Below are 13,671 nucleotides of genomic sequence, written 5' to 3'. Positions count from 1 at the left end.
AAGACGAAATACTCAGATGCTATTGAAAAAAAACAGTCAAATAATTAAAAAGAGCACCTGGAAATTAAAAACGTGAGAGCAGAAATGGAAAGCTTAATAGAAAGGTTCAAAGATAATATAAGGATATCTTAAAGAAAGTAGGATAACATCCAAATAAAAGTTCCACAAAAAGAGAGTAAATAGCTGGCACAAAAAGAGACACTCAGATCAATGGAACAGAATAGAGAACCCAGAAATGGACCCACAAACATATGGCCAACTAATCTTTGACAAAGCAGGAAAGAATATCCAATGGAATAAAGACAGTCTCTTCAGCAAGTGGTGCTGGGAAAACTGGACAGCGACATGCAGAAAAATGAACCTGGACCACTTTCTTACACCATACACAAAAATAAACTCAAAATGGATGAAAGACCTAAAGGTAAGACAGGAAGCCATCAAAATTCTCAAGGAGAAAGCAGGCAAAATCCTCTTTGATCTTGGCCGCAGCAACTTCTTACTCAAGACGTCTCTGGAGGCAAGGGAAACAAAAGCAAAAATGAACTACTGGGACCTCATCAAAATAAAAAGCTTCTGCACAGTGAAGGAAACCATCAGCAAAACTAAAAGGCAACTGACAGAATGGGAGAAGATATTTGCAAATGACATACCAGATAAAGGGTTAGTATCCAAAATCTACAAAGAACTTATCAAACTCAACACCCAAAAAACAAATAATCCAGTGAAGAAATGGGCAAAAGACATGAATAGACACTTCTCCAAAGAAGACATCCAGATGGCCAACCAACACAGGAAAAAAGGCTCAACATCACTCATCATCAGGGAAATACAAATCAAAACCACATTGAGATACCACCTTACACCTGTCAGAATGGCTAACATTAACAACTCAGGCAACATCAGATGTTGGCAAGGATGAGGAGAAGAGAATCTCTTTTGCATTGCTGGTGGGAATGCAAACTGGTGTAGCCACTCTGGAGAACAGTATGGAGGTTCCTCAAAAAATTAAAAATAGAACTACCCTACGACCCAGGAATTGCACTACTAGGTATTTGTCCAAGGGATACAGGTGTGCTGTTTCAAAGGGACACATGCACCCTCATGTTTATAGCAGTACTATCAACAATAGCCAAAGTATGGAAAGAGCTCAAATGTCCATTGATGGATGAACAGATAAAGAAGTTGTGGTATATATATATACATATATATACACAATGGAGTATTACTTGGCAATCAAAAGGAATGAAACCTTGCCATTTGCAACTATGTGGATGGAACTAGAGGGCATTATGCGAAACAAAATTAGTCAAAGACAAGTATCATATGACTTCACTCATATGAGAACTTTAAGACACAGAACAGATGAACATAAGGGAAGGGAAGCAAAAATAATATAAAAACAGTGAGGGGGACAAAATATAAGAGACAAATATGGAGAATAAACAGAGGATTACTGGGGGGGTTATAGGAAAGGGGATGGGCTAAACGGGTAAGGGGCATTAAGGAATCTACTCCTGAAATCATTGTTGCACTATATGCTAACTAATTTGGATGTAAATTTAAAAAATAAAATTAAAAGAGAGAGAGAGAGAGAGAGAGTAAATAGCAGGGAAAAAATCACCTAGTCCAAGAAAACTTCCCAGAAATGAAGAATACGAGTTTCTAAATTAAAAGAGCCCAGAGTGCCCAGGACAACGGAAGAAAACAGACCCAGGGCAAGGCACATCGATATGAAATTTCAAAATAAAAGATTCTATAAGTTTCCTGCAGGGGGTGGAAGAGGAGGGGAGGCCGCATCCAAAGGATCAAGAGTCCGAAAGGTTTTAGACTTTTAAGATACCACTGGAAGCTAGAATTCATTGGAACAATGCCATGAAAATTCTGAAGAAAACTGATTTCCAACTGATGGCTTTCCCCAAAAGAGCAGCCTGCATGATGGTTCAAGTAAAGTTATTTTTAGACATTCAGGGTCTCATATTGAGCTCCATGCACCCTTTCCAAGAAACTACTCAAGGATGTGTTCTACCAAAGCAAGAGAGTAAACCAAGAAAGAGCAAAAGATGAGAACAGGATAAAAGAGATCCAACATGGGAGAAAGAAGAAAATCCTTGGATGACACAGATGGGGGATGCCATGATGAAAACTAAGTACGAGGCACAGAAGACAATCACTCTACATTTCTTCAAACAGATGAAACTAATACCTGTGTCAGAATTTCATAAAAGGAACTTTAGAAAATTGAGAGAGTCTGCAGTTGATTCAGGGCCAAGTACATTGAAAAGAAACAAGTTGATTATTCACTCCAAAGCCAACAAAAATCTGTCCAAGTAAGAAAAGTCAGCAATTTACTATATGGCTTACATAGCCATAATACTACCCTAAATACTACTGATCTAACCAAAATTCTAATATAACTGTACTGGGAGGGTGAAAGAGGAGAAAGATGCTAGAAAGGGAACGCAGTAGATGATGACTAAAACTGAAAAGTCAACAAGAGGTTATACAAATATGTTATTTTGCAGTGTGAATACCAAAAGAATATAAAAAACTGTAGCAGAGTATATTCTCTCAAGTCTTGAGGTTCATCAATAGCCTTGGAGGTACTTCCCAGACTTCAGTGTGTCCCCTCAATTCAGCACGGAGCCCTGGGCCTTCCCTTCCACCATATCTGGATACCAGCTGAGATTATTCACTTTTCCAGCTTTTTCCCTCTCTTTCCAGAAGTCATGTCCACTGACCCTCGGTCAAGAGAAGGTGAAACTAAGAGCACCCACTCACTTTACTTCACTCCAGATTTGGAGTATCAATAAGAAATCTCAAGATTTGCCTACTTGCACACACAACTTCTAGAAGGAGGCAGGCAGAGTCAAGAGTGCGCCCAAAGCCTCGGGTTTCCCCTTAGCTGCCACTCTTTCAAAAAAAAAAAAAAAAAAAAAAAGGCATGAGCTCCTGCATCTTTGCCTATTTGGTTCCTGCTGAAAAATCTCTTCTTCGTGTTTATGACCGTGTTCATTTCCTTTAACAATAAGTGATATTAATCTAGGTTCATTCTACCAATCTTAAATCCAGTTCATCTTTTTATCTCCCACAGCACCTAAACACACTGCCTTGTGCATAGTAAGTATTCACATGGTGCATGAATAACTGAAATTGAATTTAGTAAAATAATCTCCTCTTATAATAGTTTCAGTCCATTCATGACCTTAAATTGGATTCAAGTATTTTATCCAGCATGCCCTAATCAATTTTAAAGAGTGAAAACGTATACCTTCATGCAAAGTGAAACTGAAAAAATACTTTGGCTGAGTAATCTAGCATACACATGCAAAAGATGACAACGTACCTGTTAAGAGTAACACCTGCTTGCCCGGAAGAGAAGAGAAGGAAAGAAGAGGGGAGGAGAACACTTTTGATGCATACATTAAAAGCTACCATCCTCGTGAAGCAACTGCAGGTTTATTCCTAAAATCTCACAGTTAACAGGTCGAACACCAGATATCAGCAAGGCTCTGTCAAATCAAAAATTTTTTATAAGTTGGGGGGTGCCTGGGTGGCTCCGTCGGTTAAGCGTCCAACTCTTGATTTGGACTCTGGTCATGATCTCACAGTCGTGGGATTGAGACCCACACCAGGCTCTGCACTGGGCATGGAGCCTGCTTAAGATTTTCTCTCTCCTTCTCCCTCTGCCCCTCTCCAGCTTGTGCGTGCTCTCTCCATCTCCCCCCAAAAAATAATTTTTGCATGTGTAATCAGAAAAAGAAATGATACCCAAATCCTGAAAACAAGATTTAAAAGTTCATAAAAGAAACTGCTATTTAATCCTAAACTCAAAAAACACAGTAATAATTTCTGGTGTTTATTAATTTATTGAAAGATGTGCATTTTCTAACACTGATCTGCTGAATCTCAGGTTTCTAGTGTCTTCATCCCAAACTCTAACCTCTAAAATTCATCCTTTTATTATGCTAAGAAATTTCCAGACAGGGGCACCTGAGTGGCTCAGGTGGTTAAGTGTCTGACTTTGGCTCAGGTCACAATCTTGCGGTTCGTGAGTTCGAGACCCACTTAGCACTCTGCGCTGATGGCTCAGAGCCTGGAGCCTGCTTCGGATTCTGTGTCTCCCTCTCTCTCTGCCCTCCCCTGCTCACGCTCCGTGTCTCTCTCTTAAAAAGAAAAAAAGAAAAAGAAATTTCCAGACAAAATATTATTCATATATGTTACTATCTATATACTAATTTCCTTCAGATTTTTACAAAGCCCCAAATCAATGACTTAATGAAAACGTGTTCCAAATTACTAAGTGGAAATAAAGCAGATGTGGCGTTGGATAGCTGCAAGGAACAGAAAGTCAATTCTTCAGGGGAGTGAAACTTGGAATAACTTCAGCTGTGAAAAGGCCTCCCATCCCCCCAAACTAGGAATAGTTCATGAAGAAAATAAAAGCATTCAAATGCCAAAGGAAAAGAAAACACTTAAAGGATGGAAAATGTTGAAAGGAGTCTACCAGTGGGACCAACACTTTTAAGTATCAATCAAGTAGAGTTAGCCATAAGCAAAGCTTCAAGGATTTCATCAGGAAGGACCATTCCTCTTCTTGGAATCCATTAAAATGGCTATTTCTTTGTAATAGACAATGTACTTCCTTTCCTTTCTAATCATAAAAGCACGTGTGAGTCTATGCCTATCTCCTAATCACCCAGTTACACACAGTGATGGGTTCGTAGGTCACACACACCTATGAGTATGACCAAATATTTGCCAGGAGTACTCTTCCAACAAAATAGCTGCCTCGATCCACTGACGAGGCCCCATTTCCCCCTAAACACACAAGCTTATTAAATTCTCTATTCAACACAATTATCTTTCACCAATTCAAAGACAGGAATTTACACATGACTTGGAACTGTTCAACAGGGAAAATATTAATGACTGAGTTGGCTAAAAAGTAATGAGGTCAAATTCAATTCTTCCACTTTGCAGATGAGAAAATTAAGGACAGAGAAGTAAAAGGACATCATGAAGGCTACTATGATGCAGTAATCAGTATCACATTTTGAACCCATAGGATAGGTAATGGTAAAGAGCACAAAGGTCACTGGGATAGGGAATAAACAGCTGGACAAGTGTTACTGTATATCCAGGGAATAAGCACATCAGAAAGTTGTAAAGAAAAGTACCGCAACTTCAAGGAACTAAAAGGATGCTTCTGAATATGCAATATACCACAAACTCAGATAAATGTTAGACACGATCTAAAAATGTGTCACTGTAGCAAATATTTAGCCTCCTGAGTCATGTGATTACCTCTACACAAGACTACATATGACTCCCTTGCTTTAAAAAATATTCAGGGGCACCTGGGTGGGTGAGTCGGTAGAGTGTCTGACTCAGGATTTCAGCTCGGGTCGTAACGCACGGTTAGTGGGATCGATCCCCACACTGGGCTCTGGGCTGAGCTTGGAGCCTGCTTGAGATGCTCTCTCCCTCTCCTTTTGCCCTTCCCCCACTTTCACATGCACGCACATGCTCTAAAATAAAAAATATTCAGTGGAGTATTGTCATAAGGACATACAGATCAATAAAGAGAATGCAGAGTCCACAAACAAACCCTTATATTTACAGTCAAATGATTTTAAACAAACAAGCCAAGGCAATTCAATAGGGAGAGATTTTCAGCAAATAGTGCTGGATATCCACGTACGAACAAATGAACTTCTACCCTTACCTCATATTACATACAAAAATTAAATCAAAATGAATCAGAGATAGAAGCGCTAACACTGTAACATTTTTAGGAAGGATGAGTAGAAATGCTTCAAGACCTGAGGTGAGGCAAAGATTCCTTAGATATAGGACACCAAAAGCATAATCTAAACAGGACAAAATTGATAAACTGCACTTTACTGAAATGTACAACATTTTTGCTTCAAAATATACCATTAAGAAAATGCAAAGACAAGTCACAAAATGAGAAAATGTATTTGCAAATCACGTATCTAATAAATGGCTTGTATGCAGAATATACAAAGAACTCCAGAATACAGAATTCAACAAGAAGAAGACAAACACCCAATTTAAAAATGGATAAATGATTTTAGCAGACATTTCACCAAACAAGATATAGGAATCATTAGTAAGCACATGGAAAGATGCTCAACATCATTAGTCATCAGGGAAAAAGAAATCAAGAAATCAAAACCACAAAATGAAATACCACTTCCCATCTACTGAGATAGCTATAATTTTAAAAAATAGTAAGGTATTGGTGAAAATGTGAAGAAACAATAACTCTCGTACACCAGCTGGTGGAAATGTAAAATGGTATGGCCACTTTAAAAAATAGTTTAGCAGTTTCTTGGGGCGCCTGGGTGGCGCAGTCGGTTAAGCGTCCGACTTCAGCCAGGTCACGATCTCACGGTCCGGGAGTTCGAGCCCCGCGTCGGGCTCTGGGCTGATGGCTCAGAGCCTGGAGCCTGTTTCCGATTCTGTGTCTCCCTCTCTCTCTGCCCCTCCCCCGTTCACGCTCTGTCTCTCTCTCTCCCAAAAATAAATAAACGTTGAAAAAAAAATTAAAAAAAAATAGTTTAGCAGTTTCTTAACTTCACCATACACCAAGTAATTCCACTTGTAGGTACTATGCCAAGATAAATGAAAACATATGTTCCCACAAAGACTTGCATGCAAGTGTTCATGGCAGCCTTATTCATAAAAGGTAAAAAGTATAAACTCAAATGTCCATCAAACTGAAGAATGGATAGACAAAATGTGGTATATCCATACAACGGAAAACTGTTCCACAATAAAAAAAATGAAATACTGATACATGCTACAACTTCGATGAACCTCAAAAACATCATACAAAATACAGAAAGCTAGACACAAAAGACCCCATAGTGTTATGATTTTATTTATATGAAATGTCCAGAAAAGGCAAGTCTATGGAAACTGGAGGTAGATTACTGGTTATCTGGGGCTGGGCATGGGTATTGACTGTAAACATGCATGACGAATATTACTGGGGTGCTGAAAAGATTCTAAAACTGGAGTATAGTAACATCACAATTTGATAAATTTACTGGAAATCATGGAGCTGTACACTGTAAAACAGATGAACTTTATGGTCTGAAAATTACATCTCAATAGTTCTTTTAAAGCTAAAGGTGGGGGAAAAAAAGTATAATTAATTACATGGGAGAGAGAACATAAACAAAATGGGCCATAGTTGACCACTGTTGAGGCCAGGGATTCAGTACACTATTCCTTTCCTTTTTAAAAAATTTTTTTAACGTTTTATTTATTTTTGAGACAGAGAGAGACAGAGCATGAACGGGGGAGGGGCAGAGAGAGAGGGAGACACAGAATCAGAAGCAGGCTCCAGGCTCTGAGTCATCAGCCCAGAGCCCGACGCAGGGCTCGAACTCATGGACCACGAGATCGTGACCTGAGCTGAAGTCAGGCACTTAACCGACTGAGCCACCCAGGCGCCCCTTCCTTTCTTTTTTTATATATATTTAAAGTTGTTAGGATGCCTGGGTGGTTCTGTTGGTTAAGGTCAGACTCTTGCTTTCAGCTTAGGTCATGATCTGAGAAATCATGTGACATTGGGCCCCATGTTGGATTCTGTGCTGAGAGTGCAGAGCCTGCTTGGGATTCTCTCTCTCCCTCTCTGCCCTTCACCCCCACCCCCACCACCACACACACGCTCTCTCTCTCAAATAAATTTTAAAAAATAAAGTTGTTGATACTATATATGAGATATAAGATCTCCAAGTATTTATGAGGGCAAAACTTTTCTTTCCTGTCTAGCTAAAGAACCTCAGGAAATTGGCCCAACACTGTAAATCACATAAAAGAAAACACAGGAAAATACTATTAGTTTCTTGGCATATAGTGGGCACCATATCTATTCTTCAATGTATCTCTTAACTTTAGGTGTATTATTACCTATAGAAAAATAATAAGGTGTGCTACCGAAATTAAATTAATATAGACTGCTTTCTCTGACACCAAATCTGTTACAACAAAGACCTGAACAGAGAGAATTCTGATGAAGAACAAAGCAATTACATTTCTGGATCTCAGCATCACTGCCTATAGTATGTCAGAGTTGGCCAAGATAACATTTAAGTTCTCTTTGAGCATTGACACTTTCTGATTCCAGAATTTACTTGCCAGTTTTTTCCAGTAACTCCTTCTTACACCATGGGATATGTGATACAGGTTAACTAGGTCCCAGATGAAAACACAGGCAGAGTTACGCAACAAAAACGCATGAGAATTAACTAAGCGGTAAAGTTCAAGTTTCATTTCTTGTACTACATTTACATAAATGCGTTTCTCCTAATCATGTTACTATGAAACTCCTTAGGTTGGTTCAAAACACTAGCTGTGCATGTGTATGTTTGTGTTGGAAGGAAGGCAGGCAACCTAGGAAAAGGTTCTATTACCTTGGTACAGTCTCTTTTCCACCAAGAATTTTTTTTTTTAATTTTTTTTTCAACGTTTATTTATTTTTGGGACAGAGAGAGACAGAGCATGAACGGGGGAGGGGCAGAGAGAGAGAGGGAGACACAGAATCGGAAACAGGTTCCAGGCTCTGAGCCATCAGCCCAGAGCCCGACGCGGGGCTCGAACTCACAGACCGCAAGGCCGTGACCTGGCTGAAGTCGGACGCTTAACCGACTGCGCCACCCAGGCACCCCTCCACCAAGAATTTTTTGAAAATATGACATTTAAGGGGCGCCTGGGTGGCGCAGTCGGTTAAGCGTCCGACTTCAGCCAGGTCACGATCTCGCGGTCCGTGAGTTCGAGCCCCGCGTCAGGCTCTGGGCTGATGGCTCAGAGCCTGGAGCCTGTTTCCGATTCTGTGTCTCCCTCTCTCTCTGCCCCTCCCCCGTTCATGCTCTGTCTCTCTCTGTCCCAAAAATAAATAAACGTAGAAAAAAAAAAATTTAAAAAAAAAATATGACATTTAAGTCTGAAACATTTCAAAATGAGTTTGTGATGACAACTATTCAAAGTTTCTCAATCACTCCACCTTTTGCAACCTGGATTAATCCTACCACTGCAATGAACTGTTTTAAGACTTTCTAAAAACACAGTTGGTTAACTCCTCCCCTAGTTTCCATTCTTTCTGGTCAGTCAGCAAATGTTAGACTTCCGTTCTCCACTTACTCCTAAAATACCCTCCCCCCCAAGCATTCCCAGCCAAGGTGCTTGACCCTTACTGAATTCATGTATTGTCATGGCTTTAGGTCCAGCTGTTAAGACAAAGGAATTTGGTGTTTACATAGAAAGACATGAAAAGTTTTGAGCAGGGAGGTGACAAGAGAGTTGAGCATAAGAAAATTAACCCTTGGGGCGCCTGGGTGGCTCAGTCAGTTAAAAGCATCCTGCTCTCTGTTTCGGCTCAGGTCATGATCTTGCAGTTTCATGAGTTCGAGCCCCGCGTTGGGCTCTGCGCTGGCAGCTCTGAGCCTGGAGCCTGCTTCAGATTCTATGTCTCCCTCTCTCTGCCCCTCCCCTACTCGTGCTCTGTCTCTCTCAAAACTGAATAAATTTTAAAAATGAAATAAAAAAAAACTGCCCAGACTCAATGCCCTTCTCACATACAACTCTAATAGTGATTGGCAGAATGTAGGGCCATCTCCATATCCTTCTTAGAATTCTCCAGAGTACCTAGTACACAGTAAGTGTTCAGTGAACATTGGTTAAATGAGAAGACATTTTTGCTGGTCACCCTTACTGCAATCTATTTCAGCTTTCATATAACTCTTGAAACCAAAATGCATATAAGGAATTTAGTGATACGCTGAGAACTGTGTTGGTTTATGGTATTCTTCAGTTCAAAAGTTTCGTAACAGTCATAAGCAAAAGGTCTATCAACAGGTACATGGGTAAATACGGCCCAAATTAATAAAGGTAAAAGAAATAGAGTATCACCATTTTGCAACTACCAAAGAAATAATGGATCTAAACAGTAGTTTGCTGGAAACAGCTCATACCAGCTTCTGAGAGCCAACTCAGTACACCTGTTCCAACCCCACATTTAGTGACACATCAGCAAGAATGAAACTGGCTGTGGCAGGAGTGTTTATACCATAAAAATTGGCAGACAGCCAGTTAAACATTGACCAATGCACCACTGGATAAAGGCAATGAAGCTCAATACCTGATAAAACGATTATACGAAAGGCTGTGGGGGATCTCGATGATAATGGATGAACCAGGCTAAAACTTCATGAACCCACTGATAAACCAAACATCACAAAAACCTAGGCATTAGACATCAGAGGCCTCCTACTGTGATGCAGTAGAAAATACACAGCATCACCAGTAATGATTCTTGCCAAAACTAGAATGTGATTCTAATCAAGCCTAGATCTACCTACCAGTTTGTAAGAAATACAAAAGACAGAAGGACAACAAGCCAAATATAGAATGTGGAATGTCTACAGGGTAGATGATTTTCTTACGGATGAATAAATACCAACTGGCGGGGGGGGGGGGGGGAGGAACAGATTGTAGGAAGTTCCTATCGATTAATAGTCAAAACAAACACAGTGTGCATTGTAGCCCTTGTTTGAATACTAATTTACAAGTCACTACAAAAACACATACTTGAGACAATTCAGAAAATCTGAACATTGGCTAGATATTAGATATTAAGGGGTTATTGTTAATTTTGTTACATGATAAAGATTTAGTGATTTTTTTTGAAAAAGGCCTTATCCATTAGAGATACATATAATGTATATATGAAAGTATACAATATCTGGCACTTGATCTGGGGATGGGGATTTTCTACTTTTACATAAATTTGAAGTTTTCCTTAATACAGTTTTTAACAGAGTAACCAGTATACAGAATATATACAAAAGAATGACAAAATTACCAGTACTGACAGGGATATATCGCCAAGAAATAATGACTTGCCTAAAAGCGTTGGGGAAACATGTACAATGTGATACCAATTATTTTAATGACAAAAAACATTAAATTGATATTATGAGTGGACTAGAAAATGTCAGAGGGATAGCGGGCTTGGTGGAGATGAGGTTAAGGAACAGATCTGTCTGCACTGTACACAGAACAAAAAATTTGTCTATTACTCAAATGAGTTTTATTAGCATTTTAACGTATATTTATTTTTGAGAGACAGACGGCAGGCAGGGGAGGGGCAGAGAGCGAGGAAGACACAAAATCTGAAGCAGGCTCCAGGCTCTGAACTGTCAGCCCAGAGCCCGATGTGGAGCTTGAACCCACAGACCACGAAATCATGACCTGAGCTGAAGCCGGACACTTAACTGACTGAGCCACACAGGCGCCTCAATAAGCATTTTAAAAATAAAGGTCATACCTTTATCTGCATCCTCCAGGTATTCTAGTCCTGTTCTTTCCCACAGTCCCTTGTTCAAGCACTCAGCCAGCCAGGGAAAGCTGTAAAACCAGAGGGTCGATAGAAAAGAGAATGCATCCTGCCTAATTGCAGCACTAGCGGCCCCCTCACCTTGGCAAGCCTTTGTAAACCCTCTACAGGCACAAATCACAGCACTATGCTAGTAGAGAAACTTTCACATAACTATTGGAAAAGAAAAAAAAAAACCTATACATAGCGGAAGGAACAGGAAACAGGAAAAAGAAGGACCAAGTGACACTATACTGCAGCCAACACCTTTTACCTATCAACTACTGAGAAGTGCAAAAGGAAACCTTAATGCTGTCACTACAAATTCTTTCTTTTTAAGTTTACTTATTTGGGGGGGGGGGGGCAAGAGAAAGACAGGGAGAGAATCCCAAGCAGGCTCCATGCCACCAGCACAGAGCCCAATGGAGGGCTCGAACTCATGAACCATGAGAGCTCAAACTCACGAACCAGGAGATCATGACCTGAACCAAAATCAAGAGTTGGATGCTTAACCAAATGAGCCACCCAGGTGCCCCTGTCACTACAAACTCTGAGTGTTACTTCTAATTTTTTTTAATGTTTTATTCATTTTTGAAAGAAGAGAGAGAGAGAGAGAGAGAGAGACCCACGAGTGGAGGAGGGGGAGAGGCAGAGAGAGAGGAAGCAACAGAATACAAAGCAGGCTCCAGGCTCTGCACTGTCAGCACAGAGCCTGACGCGGGGCTCGAACCCATGGACCATGAGATAATGACCTGAGCCAAAGTCAGATGCTTCACTGACTGAGCCAGTCAGAGAAAAAGTACAATTGTATGCAAGCAGCCAGTTAATGATTCTTTAAATGTTTTCCAAACACTAAAAGGGATTTTCTCCATGATTTGTGGTAGCTGCAGGATTGCTTAAGCAGTTAAAAGTCCAATAATGAGTATGCTGCCAAACTCATCATCTAAGTCAAGGATGTGTCCAGACAACTAAGAGACCAGTTAACAAGGTTACAAGATAGATCAATATATAAAAACCCATTATATTTTGGGGCACGTAAGTGGCTCGGTCAGTTAAGCATCCGACTTAGGCTCAGGTCATGATCTCACGGTTTGTAAGTTCAAGCCCCACACTGAGCTCCACACTGGGCTTCACGCTGACAGTATGGAGTCTGCTTGGGATTCTCACTCTCTCCTGTTCTCTCCCTGTCCCTTCACCACCTGCACCATGCTCTCTCTCTCTCAAAATAAATAAACTTTAAAAAATTATATTTCTATACACCAGCAATGAAGACTGAAAAAATGAAATTAAGAAAACAATTCCCTTTAAACTAACATCAAAATAAACAAAATACTTAACAATAAATTTTTTAAGTGTGAAACTTATATGTGAAAACTACAAAATACTGTTGAAAGAAATTAAAGACTTACATAAATGGAAATATATCCTGTGCTCATGAACTGTAAGACTTAATACCGTTAAGATGGAAAACATCATGTTGTAGACCATAAATGTGTACAATTTTTGTCAATTACTCTCATTATAAAGTTGGGGGAAAATATTGTTGAGACAGCAATACTAACCAAACTGATCTACAGAGTCAATGCAATCCCTACCAGATGCCCAGCTGCCTTTAATATAAATTGACAACCTGATCATAAATTTCATATGGAAATGCAAGGAACCCAGAATAACCAAAACAATCTTGAAAAAGAATAAAGCGGGCAGATTCACATGTCCCAATTGCAAAACTTACTACAATTCTGCAACAATCAAGACAGTATGGTGCTAGCTTAATGGAATAGAATTGAGAATCCAGAAATAAACCTTTATGGTCATGATCAGTTGATTTTTCAACAAGGGTGCCAGGAAAATTAAACAGGTAATTAATAGTTTTCTCAACAAATGGTACTGGAACAACTGGGTAGCCACATGCAAAAAAACAAAAAACAAAAAACAAAATTTGAACCCCTGCCTCACACCACATACAAAAAATCAACTCAAAATTGATCAGAGACCTAAATGTAAAAGTGAAAAATATCAAACTCTTAGAAGAAAAGAGTATTTGTGACCTTGAATTGAGCAATGATTTCTAAGATATGATACCAAAAGCACAAATGACAAAAGAAAAAATAAACTGGACTTCATCAAAATTAAAAGTTTCTGCACTTCAAAGGATACCATCAAAAGGTTGAAAGGACAACCCACAAACTGAGAAAATATTTGTAAATCATATATCTGAAAAGGGACTTGTATCCAGAATATATAAAGAACCCTTACAAACT

At 39.6% G+C, this 13,671-nt stretch overlaps 1 protein-coding gene across 3 annotated transcripts in view; it reads right to left on the bottom strand.

Annotated features, from left to right (window-relative positions):
* The window catches only part of REPS2 (RALBP1 associated Eps domain containing 2), a 221,737-nt gene that overhangs the window by 67,963 nt on the left and 140,103 nt on the right, over nucleotides 1–13,671 (bottom strand). The gene's annotated exons all lie outside the window — the stretch shown is intronic.

This window comes from Lynx canadensis, chromosome X, assembly GCF_007474595.2.
Source record: "Lynx canadensis isolate LIC74 chromosome X, mLynCan4.pri.v2, whole genome shotgun sequence".
NCBI classification, from domain to species: Eukaryota; Metazoa; Chordata; class Mammalia; order Carnivora; family Felidae; genus Lynx; species Lynx canadensis.
Note: the sequence above shows the minus strand (reverse complement) of the source record. Positions and strands in the feature narration are given on the sequence as shown.